Below are 17,596 nucleotides of genomic sequence, written 5' to 3' on the forward strand. Positions count from 1 at the left end.
ATTAGAAATTCCTGGGGGCAGAGCAGGGTGAAGTAAAAAAGGATTTTTAAAATACTGCTCTTCCTAGATTTATATTACATTTCTATAAAGAAATTCAGGACCAACTATAAAGGACACATGGACAAAACCAGGGGAGGTGGGTGGAATCAGGGGATGGGGGTGGGGAAAAAAAGAAATGGAGTCAATGACACATTCTGTAAACAGGCTTAAGCATGCAGAAACATAGGATAATGTGTCCAGCTTCCCTCACAACAACTGCCTCTGGTCACTTGGAGGCTCAGGCTTCTGCTACCTGTTTCCTCCCAAGCACCACAGCTCTCCTGTGTCCTCAGCAGATGCAAATACCTGAAACTTCTTATTCCTTTTTGCTCCTGTGGCAGCAGTCTGGACCCCTCAGCCAGAGCCCAGGCTAGCCAGAGCCCAGAGATCGCTCAGACTTGGGAGCAGGCAATGGAGAGGCAGTGTGCCAGAAATAACAGGCCTGGACCCTGGACCTCTGGCTGCCCTGGCTGCCACACCAGCAATGTGTTTGTCTCATGCCATCTGTTCCTTGAGGCCTCGTGGTGTGGGCAGTGGTTTGGAAAACTAGCAAAAGGTCAAGACACAAAATAAAGAGAAGAAAAGCCTAACAAAGACTATATGGATACTACAGGGTAGGGCAAAAGTAGGCTTATACTTGTGAGTACGTAAAACAGAGTTTATTCTCGTATTATTTATTTATTATTGTATTATTTTCCATATGAACAACTGGAAACCTACTTTTGCCCCACCCTGTATACTAGCATTGGAACAAGCATTGCCTCTCTGCAGAGGGCCAAGATTCTGATACCCTTGTCCAGACATGACTGTGTATGTGAACAAAGATGGCACAGGAGGCTATTTTTAAACATTTCACATAAGCCTTACTTGTAAGATCAATCAGTGGCATCTTAGTTTCCCACACCAGCTCCTCCACATTTTTCAACAATCTTCACACATTTTATAATCCAGGTATTTGCCACGTGTCACAGTGATCTCTGAGATTCCACTGTGTTAAGTGTAGACTGATGGATTCATATGAAGACACCATGTGACACCACAGAGATACAATGCCACATTTTTATGTGACAGGTATACACAAAAATGCATGAATATCTACCTGTAATTCCTAATTCTTAAAACGACTAAGTACAGAGGTCGAACCTTATCACCCACATCTATGGCAATCCCAGTGTCTAACACTGCTCTAGGGGCCCACCAAGTTCCAATGGAATGACTGCAGTGCCAACCCTGTCATCGGTCTTGGGTTTCTATTTGTAATTGTAATAATATTGGCAATGATTACTGGAAGTATATCACGTGTGTATCAATATCAACCTGAGGCCAGTCACCTGGTTAGACACAGGGCCATGGCCTTCCCCTGGCTCCCTAGCACCTGGCAGAGTGTGCACAGTAAATAACTATTGAAGGAATGAATGTGTATTTGCACTTGAACTTTAGCAATGATGTCAGTTTTTCATTAAAAACTTCATGTACAGCAAGCAGAATTATTCCAATATGAGGAGAGATTCCAACACCTATTGTTTTTCACTGTAAGATCCAAATCCCCTTCAAACAATCATTCCTGTGGAACCACAAACAAAACACTTTTTTTAATTTGCCTGTTTAGTCACCATGGTTGAGTTTTCATATAAGCCACTAACTTGTTTTAAAGACTAGTAAGAAAGGCATCAGACTTTCCATATTGGGGTTATACAATTGTTCTTCAAGAATGCCAGTCTTCCAGCCAACATGGAGCCGTAGGTAGACACACTGTGCCTCCTTGCACAACCAAAAGAAGGACAACAATTTAAAAACAAAAAACAACCAGAATTGACAGAAAATCGAACTGTATGGAAGTCCAACAACCAAGGAGTTAAACAAGACACATTCATCCAGACCAGTAGGAGGGGCAGAGACAGGCAGCTGGGCAGAGGACTCACAGCAAGGTTGCGGCTGAAGGACCCAGTGAAGCAGCGGCTGGTGGAGAAGGTGGTGCCATACTCACATGCGTGGGCAGATGAACCAGGAGGTACAACTAGGGAGCAAAACAGACTGAGCAACCCAGGGCTCCAGTGCAGGGAAATAAAGCCTCAAATCATGGATTGGAAACAGCTGTGAGGGTTGAGGCAGCAGAAAAACTCCCAACCTCACAAGACAGTTTGTTAGAGAGACCCACAGGGTCCTAGAATGTACACAAACCTACCCACCCGGGAATCAGCACCAGAGGGCCCACTTTGCTTGTGGGTATTGGGGGAAGTGACTGAAATCTGCCAGAGAACGGAGCAAGTGCCATTGTTCCCTCTCTGACCCCTTCCCCACAAACAGTGTCAAATCACAGCAACTTGGGTGAATACCTAAGGCTCTGCTCCTTTACCTAACAGGCACATTGAGACCAAAAAAAAAAAAAAAAAGATGACCCAAATGAAAGAACAGATCAAAGCTCCAGAAAAAAATACAACTCAGAGACAAAGAGATAGCCAACCTATCAGATGCACAGTTCAAAACACTGGTAATCCGGATGCTCACAGAATTGGTTGAATTTGGTCACAAATTAGATGAAAAAAAGAAGGCTATGCTGAGTGAAATAAAGGAAAATGTACAGGGAACCAATAGTGATGCAAAGGAAACTGGGACTCAAATCAACGGTGTGGACCAGAAGGAAGAAACAAACATTCAACCAGAAAAGAATGAAGAAACAAGAATTTTAAAAAATGAGGAGAGGCTTAGGAACCTCCAGGAAATCTTTAAACATTCCAACATCCGAATTATAGGAGTACCAAAAGGAGAAGAGGAAGAGAAAAAAATTGAAAACTTATTTGAACAAATAATGAAGGAGAACTTTCCCAATCTGGCAAAGGAAATAGACTTCCAGGAAGTCCAGGAAGCTCAGAGAGTCTCAAAGAAATTGGACCCCAACGAGGAACACACCAAGGCACATCATCATTATATTACCCAAGATGAAACAGAAGGAGAGAATCTTAGAAGCAGCAAGAGAAAAGGACACAGTTACCTACAAAGGAGTTCCCATAAGACTGTCAGCTGATTTCTCAAAAGAGACCTTACAGGCAAGAAGGGGCTGGCAAGAAGTATTTGAAGTCATGAAAGGCAAGGACCTACATCCAAGATTACTGTATCTAGCAAAGCTTTCATTTAGAATGGAAGGGCAGATAAAGTGCTTCCCAGATAAGGTCAACTTAAAGGAGTTCATCATCACCAAGCCCTTATTATATGAAATGTTAAAGGGATTTATCTAAGAAAAAGAAGATTAAAAAATATGAACAGTAAAATGACAGCAAACCCACAGTTATTAACAACCACACATAAAACAAACAAAAGCAAACTAAGCAAATAACTAGAACAGGAACAGAACCACAGAAATGGAGATCACATAGAGGGTTATCGACAGGGGAATGGGATGGGGAGAGAGGGGAAAAAGGTACAAGAATAAGTAGCATAAATGGTAGGTAAAAAATAGACAGGGCGAGGGTAAGAATAGTATAGGAAATGGAGAAGCCAAAGAACTTATATGTATGACCCATAGACATGAGCTAAAGGAGGGGATTGTGGGTGGGAGGGGGAGTGCAGGGAAGAGGGGAGTGAAGGGGGGGAAATGGGACAACTGTAATAGCATAATTATTAAAGTATATTTTAAAAATTTTTAAAAAGAATGCCTCTTCTTAAAATGTAAATAACCCCAATAGGTCAACAGTGAAAATACTAATAGCTATTAATACCTTGGTGTGAGTATTTTAGCAGTTAAACCCATAAACCTACTTATTAGTAGGCTGGTAGTTCAATAATTCATTCAACACACTATTACCAGACAATAACTAGAAAAAGAAAGATAACTCTGTCAAGAAAAATAGTACACTTGGAGTATGGGGGAATTCTTCAACATTTTGTCATCCAAGAGTGACATAAGGATCCTGGGCACCTAGGGAAGGTGGAATGTGAAAGTAAGGCAGTTGTTCTCCTGTGCTTTAGACTCTGTGTTTTAGTCTGGCTCTTACAATCACATATTCTCAAGAAAATAAAATTATTTGGAGTTAGACAGGTTTTCTGAACCACTGGGTAACAATGAATAGTAAACATAACTAGAAGTGATCAAGAAAGGCTCTGGAGTGATTGTGTGTGCCAACAGATCCTATTGGGAATCCATTGTATTTGGAACATTTTTCTTGGAAACTCTGGCAAACAGCAGGGAAAAAATCAAATACAATTCTCATTTAAAGGTGCTTTTAGTAGCAACTCCAGAGCATTAAGAAGGTATCGCATGACAACAAACATGTAACCAGGTACAAACTCAGCAAGCCTCGTATACAAACATGTGAAGGGTACTGGTGAAGGTCATGATCACTCATTCAAGGCCAGCCTATTCAATAGGAAATGATAATTAGTGGGAACAAGTGAGATTAGGCATGTTGATCACAATTGAGGATGGGAGTCACTGTACTGTTCTCCACTTTTATAAAGTTTGAAATTTTACCAAAATAAAAGGTTAAAAATAAAATTGTTTAAAAATTTAAAAAGAGTAATGGCTAAAGGCAATGTGGTACTGGATTGGATTCAGGAATAGAAAAAAATGCATTAATAGAAAAACTAATGAAATCCAAATCAAGTCTGTGGTTTTGGTTAGTTTTGATATGTGATTAAATTATCACAATGTTAAAGTGATTAAGTGTACTGTGGTTGACTAAGATGTTAATACAGGCACATCTAGAAGATATTGCAGGTTCAGTTCCAGACCACCTCAATAAAGTGAGTGTCACAATAAAGTAATTCCTAATCGTTTTACAACTGGAGGGCCTTGCCTTCAATTTGTACACATGCAACATCTGTGAAGTGCAATAAAGCAAAGCACAGTAAAACAAGGTCTGCCTGTATTAGGGGATGCTGGATGAAGTCCTCATGGGAGCTCTCTGCACTATCTTTGTAACTCTTCTATAAGTCTACAATTATTTCAAAATAAGGAAAGAAAACTTTTTAAAAAGCAGTAGCTTAGTGAAAGGAGAGGGATAGATTTTAAAAACCTGCAGCCTGAAAACATAACTCATAGTAACTACTACCACCTGGCTCCTGAAAATCTAGCCAGGATGGAATTTAAAACACTATGAGTGGAACATAAATAAATAAATGCACACATATATATATACAAAAAATAGAAAGAAGTACCAAATAAGAATAAATAAATAAATACAAAAATAAATAAATAAAAGGCTGTGGGTGATTTTTGGATATTAACCCCTTATCAGATGTATCAGCAAATATGTTCTCCCATTCTGTGGATTGTCTTTTTATTTCATTGTTTTCCTTTGCTGTGCAAAACCTTTTTAGTTTAAAGTAGTCCCATTAGTTTATTTTTTCTTTTGCTTCCTTTAATTCATAAAGTACTTACAAAACTCAACACCAAAAAAAAAAAAAAACCAATGAAAGAATGGGTAAAGGACCTGAATAGACACTTCTTCAAAGAGGACATATTGATGGCCAATAGACATATGAAAAAATGCTTGACATCACTAATCATCACAGAAATCAATGCCACTAGCCATCAGAGAAATGCAAATTGAAACCACAATGAAATACCATCTCACACCTGTCAGAATGGCCATCATCAATAAATCAATAAACAAGTGCTGGCGAAGATGTGGAGAAAGGGAAACCCTTTTGCACTGTTGGTGGGAATGCAGACTTGTGTGGCCACTGTGGAAAGCACTGTGGAGATACCTCAAAAAGTTAAAAATGCATCTGCCTTTGGATCCAGCAATCCCCCTTCTGAGAATATATCTGAAGGAACCCAAAACACTAATTCAAAAGAACATAATCACCCCTATGTTCACTGTAGCATTATTTATAATCACCAAGATATGGAAGCAGCCTAAGTGTCCACCAATAGATGAGTGGATAAAACAACTATGGGACATTTACACAATGGAATTCTACTCAGCCATAAAAAAGAAGAAAATTTAACCCTTTCAACGGTATGGATGGACCTGGAGAACATTATGCTAAGTGAAATAAGTGAGTCAGAGAAAGACAAATACCATACAATTTCACTCATATGTGGAATCTAGTGAACAAACTGAACTAACAAGCAAAATAGAGACAGACCTATAGATGGAGAGCAGATGACAGCTAGTAGCGGAGGGGTGGGGTGTGGTGGGTAGGGGTAGAGGGATTGAGCAAAAAGGAAAAAGGACTCATAGCCATGGACAACAGTGTGGTGATTGCTGGGGGGAGGGGGCATATGGGGACTAAATGGTAATGGTAATAAATTAAATTTAAAAAGAAAAGATTATTGGTGAGAATGGATGTGTTTCTAATTACCTTTAAAGGTCTTGAGTTTATTCCTGGTCTGTGTTGTCTATAGAACGCTATCACTGTACCTGTATGCATTTGCTGTTAGGGAAAAAAATTCTAAGTGCTTATAGATAAGAAGGCATCAGAGACTTTCATGAACAAAACTAACTTAGTTTTTAAAATCTTAGTATTGGTTATTTGTGATCTACCTGCAAGACTATTTAATCCTGAGGTTATCATGTGCAAATGTTCTCATTTCTAAGTGTGACTAAGAAAATGTGAGAATGCAGACCACCAATTCTTCCAAACAAACTAGCTGAATGTTGCAATAGGAGAAGACAGCTTCTGACACAGCTCACTCCACACTTCATCTCTGGAGGCCAATCTTCCAAGACACTGACAAAATGGGGAATTCTATCACTGTGTATCACGTGTCTTCACTGAACCCAGCCCACTCTAATACCTACTTCAGCCAGTAAGCAGCAGGCCAGTCACCCTGTAAATGCTGCAGTATCTGCATTTTATATTATGCAGAGGCCAACTAAAGGGAAGCAATTACACACAACCTCAGTGTGTGAACACCCATCAATATTAAAATGCTCTCCCTCTCCTCTTCACCAATGAAACTCTTTACAGAAACCTGACCACAGACTTCTGTCAGTGTTCTAGAAAAGGCATGGGAGAACTCCACACATGCCAAACTCAGGGCTGCAGAAACATACCAAAAGCTCATCACCAGGTGCCAGGCAGCTGAGGTCCTCAGGGCTGAGACCAATGGGCAGAGTCTGACCTCAATATGGGCAAAAATAGGTGGAGCTTGAGGGCAGTAACAGCCACAGACCACCTGGACTTGTTCAGGCTGCCAGCACAGCATCCTATGACATTAGCTCTTTAGTGAATGCTTTATGATGACTTTAGACAATATGGGTTATATGAATTTATCATTGTTCATGCACTTTAATTAGCATCTAAAAATACAGAGACCCAACCTCCATGCCAATCTTTGTTCACACACTGAATCCATTTTTAACAATGTATTTTTAATTTGCTCTTGAGCATCTACTGATACATCTGTCAGTGCCTGTCTTATAATTGCAGGCAGAGACCCACTCTGTAGAAGAGAGGAATTGACAACAACAGTTCTGAGTCCTGAGCCCCACTACATGCTGGACATAATGCTCAGCACTCTGCATACCCTGTCCCTCAGTCCTCCCACCAGGCCACAGGCAAGTAGATACAGAAGCCAGAGAGGAAGGGAGGTAAAGAACAGGCACACTCATATCTGAGCAGAGCTATAAGGGCCTTTGCCCCCTAACCCCCAACAGAAGGTCAGGAGCTACCATCTGGGAAATACTGTTTCTCTTTTCCCCTCTTGAAGCAGAAACCATCATCCTGTCTGCTGTCATCCTCTTAAGAGAAACTTTTCTGTCCACATTCCTTAAGAATGTGTGGGCCATAGCAAGACATAGAGCCAGGATCCAAGATGTGGGCTTGAGGGACAGAGCTAATGCCTTCCTGACCTGTGACTTGGGCATGTCACTTAACTTCTCTGAGTCTTAGTTTCCACATTTGGAAAGATGTTTGGGTGATAATAATACCTGTATAGTAAGCATTTGGCAAATCTTATATGAATATTAATTGGAAGTAGCAGTATTTTCAGGTAGAATAAACTCAGCAAAAACTTAAACCAGCCCCCCAAATTGACATCACTTAAATCCAAAGTATAAATAAAAAAACTCTCCCCTTACTTACTTGTCTCGCCTCAAATCTGCCCATCATCCCTGGGATTTCATAAGAATTCACTGACAGTGAGGCCAGGGTAGTATTAGGCATGGCCCCCATGGTTCTGGGCACAGCATTACCCTTCCTAGGGTTCAGGACTGGCTGGATGACAGCCATGGTACTCTTTCAAGTACTAGGACACATGATCCCGAAAAGTCAGAGACACTCCTGCATACATGCTGCATGCATACCATTCACCTTCAAAATCATTTCTCAAGATTTTCCTCTTTTGGAACTCACTACTTAACCCATCACCTCCACCAAATGTCCACTAAACTGAGAGAGATGGTAGTCCTCTCCAAGAATCTCATGTGCATAAGAAGTAATGCCACCAAAAGTGATAAGGTCCACAGGACAGTTAATTCATGTGCTTTCATTTGCTTCTTATAAAGTGCCTATAAAAATTGCTAATGAGATATATGATACACATTTTCTAAATATTTATTAAAATTAACGTTAAAATGAGTGCTCCCACACGTCCATGAAGATAGAAAATCCCAACCATAGGGTCCATTCATAAGCTGCACTAGAAATTCAAACTTCAGAGAGGAACATTCAAACAGAAAACTTGCCAGGCTCATGTGTACACACACATGTTTCTGAATGAGTATGAGTGTGTGTATATGGTGTGTCAGCGAAGACAGGAGAGACCTAAGCTTTTGATGTCAACAATTACAGGTATAAAAGTAATTATATTAACCGCAATACACTGCATATGGATCAATAAATAATTTTTAAAGATTTCAAAGATTAATTAGTAATTATAATAACAAAAAGAGAGACATAGTAATACAGAAAACTGGGAACCTTAACCCTACCATTAATATAATTTATGCTTGGCAATTAAATTTAATAAGTGACAGGTGGTTGGAGTTGGGTGAGGTAGATGAATGGATGGGTGAGTAGGTGGGTCGGCAGATGGATGGATGGATGGATGGATGGATGCTGATATAAAGTTTCAAGTGCTACCTCATCTCATTTTCCCTCCTCACAGTTTGAGAGACACTGTTAGGCACACTATATAGAAGTTAGCAAGTGCCCAAGGTTAAGATACAGAAGCCACGTCACATGGGCCCATGGTAAGGTGGCCTTACCCTTTTACATACTTGAGTTGTAAAGTACTCCCAAATAAAACATGGCCTGCTTAGAGAATTAAGATCAGCTGGAGTCAGACACAAAGAATCTAAGCAGGGGTGTCCAACCTTTTGGCATCTCTGGGCCACACTAGAAGAAGAAAAGTTGTCTTGAGCCACACATTAAATACACTGCAACACGTAATCACAAAAATATCTCATGATATTTTAAGTAAATTTAAGATTTTGTGTTGGGCCGCATTCACAGCCATCCTGGCTGCATGCGGCCTGTGGGCCACAGGTTTTACACCCCTGCAAGGGCTTCCAGCATGAAAGACAGCTCAAAGACACTCAAACAGGGAATGCAGAAATGAGGGCTGTGGAAACAAAGGTACAAAGGCAGAGGGCACACACCAGGAGAGCTAACTAATCCTCCCAGACAAGCAGATGAGATGCTCCCGGCATAATGGAGTGACAGCAAAGAAGCTGCCAGCACTGCTGCTCCTGATAAATGAGATAACTAAACAAGATGGCAGCAATAATTTGGAGCTAACAGGGACTCTAGCTGTTTAACAGTTGAAATTAAGTTGAGACAAGCAGGGTCAGAAGTGAGAGGAAGGTCAAAGAAAACTGTTAGATGGATTAGAATAAACTACTTGAAAATTATTTTGAGAAGATGGCAGCGAGATAGCTGGGAACTGAGTCCACTTCCCCTCGGCACCAGTGAAACGCCTAGCTGATCTGAGGAACAGAGCAAACAGCCAACGGTATTCCAGCATATATGAAGATCGGAGACCACAGATGGAGGACATTGAAAGATCAGATGGTAAGAATAGTGCTTAAGGACAATAAGGTCCCTGGGACCTGCGCGGGGACCAGGGCGGCTGAAGCCCCCAGCCGGGTCCTCAGGGTCTGCTACAAGATTCTTGGGAGAGAGCCAGGCTGGACTGTGTGAGAAGCCAGTTTGACAGGCAGGGGGGGAGGGGAGGGGCTTGAGTAGGAGGAATTTCTCAAAAAGAAATGGAGAAAATAGAGGCACTCAGCGGCTGTTGAGATAATTCTCCGGCAGCAGACGTGGCCTCTTGTGCCCCCACTCCCTCAGCCCGGGGACTGTGAACACCTACCTGATAAGCAGCCCCAGCACACACCTGAAGCCCAGGTAGGTGTGGACCCAGATCAGTGGCATGGCTACCTGGGTGAACAGGCCCAAAGCCCCCGGGTAGGTGTGCACTCCGAACAGCGGCCTGGGCGCCCACACCTGAGGCCCAGGTGGGTGCGCACCCCGATCAACCGCCTGGCTGCCTGCGGGTGACCACGCCTGAAGCACCAGGGACTGAACACCTCCCACCTAGCCCCGGTGCACAGAGTCCTGCAGGGCCTACTTGCTCTCCAGGAGGAAGACAGAACGCCCAGCAAGGGGAGCTGCAGGGATAAGAGAGACTGCAGTCCCCAAAAAGACTTGACTCAGCAGGGGGCTGAACTACCCTGAAGGAGCAAGGAGAGCCCCTAGCATCTAGGACAGCAAACAGCAAGAAGGTGGAGTGTGAGTTGCCCCTAATTGGTGCACCTCAAGGACAGCACAACTGGTGAACTAAAGGCCTAGTGGGGAGCAGAAGGATCCTGAGGAACTGGACTGGAGGCTGCACAACAGCAAGGAGTGTGGCTCAAGAAGGGAGAAAAATGAAACCAATCCCTCCACCCACCTCCTCCCCTTTCACAGACAGGAAGACCAGCAGAACTGACCTGATCTGTTTAAAGCCAGCAGAAGACTTTTTTTTTTATTCCTTCTCCCCTTCTGTCCTTCTTTATTTTCTTATTCCTTCTTCCTTTCTTCCTTTACCTTTTTATTCCTTCTTCCTGCCTTCTTTTATTTTTTCTTTTAATTTTTGTTACAATTCCTTCTTCTCTTTCCTCCGATCTTTCTTTATCCCTTCTTCCTTCCTTCTGTCCTTTCCTTTTCTACTCCTTTTTCCTTCTTTCCTTTTTTTTCTTCCTCCTTTTCCCACAGGTGATACAATAATACCTGGAGCTCTGAAAAGATGAGAGTTAGACCAAAACAGGGGTCATCCTAATAACTAAGACAGTGAGACAAAAATGGCAATGAATAACTACCTATTGATAATAACCTTAAACATAAATGGATTAAATGCTCCAATCAAAAGACATAGAATAGCTGAATGGATAAGAAAACATGACCCACACATATGCTGCCTACAAGAGACCCTTTGCTATGCCAGAGAACTTGCAAGGTGGGAGCGGTGAACACCAGTACACCTGCTGGAAGAGGAAACCCACCAACAAAGAAACCACCAACAGATAACTACGGAAGAAGGTGAAGAAGGGCGTGGAAGCCACACTAACCTCAACCCAGGACTTATCTGAAAATACAACCAAATACTGGAGAAATAACTCAGAACAAACAACTGAACAAGAGTGAGAGAGAAGCCTCAAAACGTTGTACAAACAGAAGAATCAGCTTCAATACAAACTGTCCACATCTGCTAAGAGAATACAAGATGTGGTGGACGGAGTGACCCTCAATTAACCAGCACAAGGGAAGGACCCATCAGTGAAAGACCCAACAACAATCAAAACCCAAAGACATACAGAGCCAACACACATGACAGCCCAAGATCAGTGAGCTCAGGAGATTAAGGAGACAGCACCACTGAATCCCACTGGCATTCTACCACAGAAGTTCATACCATGAATCCAGGGAGTCAGAACACATCAATTTAAGAAGAAGAGGCTAACAAGAAGAGTCTCACAAACAATGGGAAGACAAAGAAACAATCCCCAAATGAAAGGAAAGGAGGAAGCCTCACAAAGAATACGAACTGAAATAGAGGCAAGTCAACTATCAGATACTGAGTTCAAAGCAATGGTCATCAGGAAGCTCACTGAGCTCACAGAGAACTACCACAAACTACAGGGAAACTACAATGAACTCACTGCAAACTATATCAACATGAAAGAGAAAATAGAAACTATCAACAAGGGCCAAGAGGAAATGAAGAATACAATTTCTGAACTGAAGAACACACGAGAAGGAATCAAAAAAAGACTTGATGAAGCAGAGGATCGGATCATCCAGCTGGAGGACAAAGTAGAAAAAAACACCAAGAGAGAGCAAGAAAAGGAAAAGAGGCTCAGAAAGAACAAAGAGGGATTAAGGGAAATGCAGGACAACATGAAACATAATAATATCTGTATAATAGGGATACCAGAAGGAGAAGAAGAACAAGGGAGAGAAAACCTGTTTGAAAGAGTAATGATGGAAATTTCCCTAATTTGATGAGAGAAAAAGTCACACAAATCCAGGAAACACAGAGAGTCCCAAGCAAGAGGAACCCAAAGAGACCCACTGCAAGACACATCATCATTAAAATGGCAAAATTCCAAAATAAAGAGAGGATCTTAAAGGCAGCAAGGGAGAAACAGGAAGTAACATACAAGGGAGCCCGAATAATCATAGCAGCTGACTCCTCAATGGAAATCCTCCAAGCCAGAAGAGAATGGCAAAAAATATTCCAAGTAATGAGAACCAGAGGCCTGCAACCAAGGCTACTTTACCCAGCAAGGCTCTCAGTCAAGATAGAAGGCCAAATAAAGAGCTTCCCAGACAACAGAAGTCTAAAAGAATACAGCTCCACCAAACCAGCTCTGCAAGAGATGCTAAAGGGACTGCTTTAAGGAAAGGAAGGAAAAGAGAAAGAGACAGGAACACAGGTATGAAAAAATGGCAATGAATAACTACCTATTGATAATAACCTTAAACATAAATGGATTAAATGCTCCAATCAAAAGACATAGAATAGCTGAATGAATAAGAAAACATGACCCATACATATGCTGCCTACAAGAGACCCATCTCAGGACAAAAGGCCTTCACAGACTGAAAGTGAAGGGCTGGAAACAAATTTTCCAAGCAAACAAACACGAAAAAAAAGCAGGGGTAGCAATACTCATATCAGGCAAAATAGACTTCAAAAGAAGGGCCATGAAGGGAGACCCAGAAGGTCACTTCATAAAACTCAAACGAGAATCCACCAAGAAGACATAAACATTGTTTGTTTGTTTTTTTATCATTCTTTTTTTTTTAATTGTTATTCAATTACAGTTGTATGCCTTTTCTCCCCATCCCTCCACCCCACCCCAGCTGAACCCACCTCCCTTCTCCCTCTCCACTCTCCCCCTTGGTTTTGTCCATGTGTCCTTTATAGTAGTTCCTGTAATCCCCTCTACCCACTGTCCCCGCCCCCACCCCCGCCCTGGCTATTGTTAGATTGTTCTTAACTTCAATGACTCTGGTTATATTTTGTTTGCTTTTTCCTTCTATTGCTTATGTTCCAGTTAAAGGTGAGATCATATGGTATTTGTCCCTCACTTCCTGGCTTATTTCACTTAACATAATGCTCTCCAGTTTCATCCATGCTGTTGCAAAGGGTATAAGCTCCTTCTTTCTCTCTGCTGCGTAGAATTCCACTGTTTAAATATACCATAGTTTTTGGATCCACTCGTTTGCTGATGGGCACTTCGGTTGCTTCCAGTACTTGGCTATTGTAAATTGTGCTGCTAGGAACATTGGGGTGCACAGATTCTTTTGGATTGGTGTTTCACGGTTCTTAGTGTATAATCCCAGCAGCGGAATTACTGGGTCAAAGGGCAGTTCCATTTTTAGTTTTCTGAGGAAATTCCGTACTGTTTTCCACAGTGGCCTCACCAGTCTGCATTCCCACCAACAGTGCACGAGGGTTCCCTTTTCTCCACATCCTCTCCAACATTTGTTTGTGGATTTGTTTATGTTGGCCATTCTGACTGGTGTGAGATGGTACCTCATTGTGGCTTTAATTTGCATCTCTCTGATGGCTAGTGATGCTGAGCATCTTTTCATATGTCTCTGGGCCCTCTGTATGTCTTCCTTGGAGAAGTGTCTGTCAAGTCCTTCGCCCATTTTTTAATTGGGTTGTTTGTCTTCCTGGAGTGGAGTCGTGTGAGTTCTTTATATATTTTGGAGATCAGGTCCTTGTCTGAGGTATCATTGGCAAATATGTTTTCCCATACTGTTGGTTCTCTTTGTAATTTGGTGCTGTTTTCTTTAGCCCTGCAGAAGCTTTTTATTTTGATGAGGTCCCATTTGTTTATTCTTTCCTTTATATCCCTTGCTTTAGGGGATGTGTCTGTGAGGATGTTCCTGCGTGGAATGTCTGAGATTTTCCTGCCAATGTTTTCCTCAAGGACTTTTATGGTGTTACGGCTTATATTTAAGTCTTTTATCCATCTTGAGTTTATTTTCGTGTATGGTGTAAGTTGGTGATCGAGTTTCATTTTTTTGCACGTAGCTGTCCAGATCTCCCAACACCATCTGTTGAAGAGACTGTTTTAGCTCCATTTTATGCTCCTGCCTCCTTTATCAAATATTAATTGACTGTAAAGACTTGGGTGTATTTCTGGGCTCTCTATTCTGTTCCATTGGTCTATGGGCCTGTTTTTAAGCCAGTACCAGGCTGTTTTGATTACAGTGGCCTTGGAATACAGTTTGATATCAGGTATTGTGATCCCTCCTGCTTTGTTCTTCTTTCTCAAAATTGCTGCTGCTATTCGAGGTCGTTTATGGTTCCATATGAATTTCTGCAATGTTTGTTCTATATCTGTGAAATATGTCATGGGTACTCTAATAGGGATTGCATTGAATCTATAAATTGCTTTGGGTAGTATGGCCATTTTGATGATGTTAATTCTTCCAATCCATGAACATGGTACATGCTTCCATTTGTTTGTATCTTCCTTAATTTCTTTCTTCAGTGTTGTGTAGTTTTCTGAGTACAGGTCTTTTACCTCCTTGGTTAGGTTTATTCCTAGGTACTTTATTTTTCTTGTTGCTATATCGAATGGGATTTTTTTCCTGATTTCTGTTTCTGCAGTTTCGTTGTTGGTATACAGGAATGCCTTTGATTTCTGGGTATTGACTCTGTATCCAGCTATTTTGCCAAATTCATTTATTAGGTCGAGTAGTTTTTGAGTGGAGTCTATAGGGTTTTCCATGTACACTATCATGTCGTCTGCAAACAGTGTCAGTTTCATTTCCTCCTTTCCAATTTGGATGCCTTTTATTGCTTTTTCTTGTCTGATTGCTGTGGCTAGGACTTCCAATACTATGTTGAATACGAGTGGTGAGAGAGGGCATCCTTGCCTAGTTCCTGATCTTAGTGGGAAAGCTCCAAGTTTTTGTCCATTGAGTGTGATGTTGGCTATAGGTCTCTCATATATGGCCTTAATTATGTTGAGGACTGCTCCCTTTATTCCCACTTTGCTGAGTGTTTTTAGCAGAAATGGATGCTGTATCTTATCGAACGCTTTTTCCGCATCTATTGATATGATCATGTGATTTTTGTCTTTGCTGTTGTTGATGTGATGTATTATGTTTATTGATTTGCGAATATTGTGCCATCCTTGCATCCCTGGGATTAATCCCACTTGGTCATGGTGGATGATCTTTTTAATATATTGCTGGATGCCGTTTGCTAATATTTTGTTGAGAATTTTAGCGTCTATGTTCATCAGCGATATTGGCCTGAAGTTTTCTTTCTTTGTTGTGTCTTTAGATGGTTTGGGGATTAGGATGATGTTGGCTTCATAAAAAGAGTTTGGGAGTCTTCCATCAGTTTGGATTTTTTCGAATAGTCTGTGAAGGATAGGGGTTAGTTCTTCCTTAAATGCTTTGTAGAAATCTCCTGTGAAACCATCTGGTCCAGGGCTTTTGTGTGATGGGAGTTTCTTGATGACTGTTTCAATTTCCTTTGCTTATATTGGTCTGTTCAGGTTTTCTGCTTCTTCTTCAGTCAGTTTTGGAAGATTATATTTTTCTAGAAATGTGTCCATTTCATCTAGGTTTTCAAATTTCTTAGCATACAGGTCTTCATAGTAATTTCTTATGATCCTTTGTATTTCTGTGGTATCAGTTGTAATCTCTCCACTTTCATTTCTAATTCTGTTTATTTGGATCCTCTCTCGTTTCTTCTTGATAAGCCTACTTAAAGGCTTGTCGATTTTGTTTATCTTTTCAAAGAACCAGCTCCTGGATTCATTGATCCTTACAATTGTGCTTTTAGTCTCTATGTCATTTAGTTCTGCTCTGATCTTGGTTATTTCCTTCCTTCTGCTTGCTCTGGGCTGTCTTTGTTGTTGTTCCTCCAGTTCTTGTAGGCATAGGGTTAGGTTGTTTGTTTGAACTGTTTCTAACTTCTTAAGGTAGGCCTGTATTGCTATGAACTTCCCTCTCAGGACTGCCTTTGCTGTGTCCCATAGGTTTTGGGTTGTTGTGAGTTCGTTTTCATTTGTTTCCAGGAAGTTTTTGATTTCTTCCCTAATCTCGTTCTTGACCCATTCATTGTTTAATAGCATGCTATTCAGTCTCCATGCTTTTGAGTGTTTTGGGTTTTTACCCTTGGCGTTGGTTTCTAGTTTCAGACCCTTGTGGTCAGAGAAGATGCTTGATATGATTTCAATTTTCTTGAATTTGTTGAGGCTTGCTTTGTGTCCTATCATGTGGTCTATCTTTGAAAAAGTTCCATGGACACTTGAAAAGAACGTGTATTTTGCTTCTTTGGGATGAAAAGCTCTGTATATATCAGTTAAGTCCATTTCCTCTAAGGTATTGTTAAGTGACACAATATCTTTGTTGATCTTTTGTTTGGAAGACCTGTCCATTTTTGATAGTGGGGTGTTAAAATCCCCTACTATAATTGTGTTGCTGTCAATATCTTTCTTGAAATCCTCCAAGATTTTCTTTATGTATTTGGGTGCTCCTATGTTGGGTGCATATATATTTATAATGTTTATGTCTTCTTGGTGGATTCTTCCTTTGAGTATTATGAAGTGACCTTCTGGGTCTCTCTTTATGGCCCTTCTTTGGAAGTCTATTTTGTCTGATATGAGTATTGCTACCCCTGCTTTTTTTTCCTGTCTGTTTGCTTGGAAAATTTGTTTCCAGCCCTTCACTTTCAGTCTGTGTAAGTCTTTTGTCCTGAGATGGGTTTCTTGTAGGCAGCATATGTGTGGGTCATGTTTTCTTATCCATTCAGCTGTTCTATGTCTTTTGATTGGAGCATTTAATCCATTTACGTTTAAGGTTATTATCGATAGGTAGTTATTCATTGCCATTATTTCCTACCTGCATTCCTCTGTCTTTCTCTTTTCCTTCCTTTCCTTAAAGCAATCCCTTTAGCATCTCTTGCAGAACTGGTTTGGTGGAGCTGTATTCTTTTAGACTTCTTTTGTCTGGGAAACTCTTTATTTGGTCTTCTTTCTTGATTGAGAGCCTTGCTGGGTAAAGTAGTCTTGGTTGTAGGCCTCTGGTTCTCAGTACTTGGAATACTTTTTGCCATTCTCTTCTGGCTTGAAGCGTTTCCATTGAGAAGTCA

General features: G+C 41.1%; 1 protein-coding gene and 1 pseudogene across 6 annotated transcripts in view; one reads left to right on the forward strand and one right to left on the reverse strand.

Annotated features, from left to right (window-relative positions):
* Positions 1–17,596, reverse strand: part of LDLRAD4 (low density lipoprotein receptor class A domain containing 4) — a 684,091-nt gene that overhangs the window by 639,096 nt on the left and 27,399 nt on the right. The gene's annotated exons all lie outside the window — the stretch shown is intronic.
* Positions 1–17,596, forward strand: part of LOC112322629 (chloride intracellular channel protein 1-like) — a 97,899-nt pseudogene that overhangs the window by 74,098 nt on the left and 6,205 nt on the right.

This window comes from Desmodus rotundus, chromosome 10 (genome assembly GCF_022682495.2).
Source record: "Desmodus rotundus isolate HL8 chromosome 10, HLdesRot8A.1, whole genome shotgun sequence".
NCBI classification, from domain to species: domain Eukaryota; kingdom Metazoa; phylum Chordata; class Mammalia; order Chiroptera; family Phyllostomidae; genus Desmodus; species Desmodus rotundus.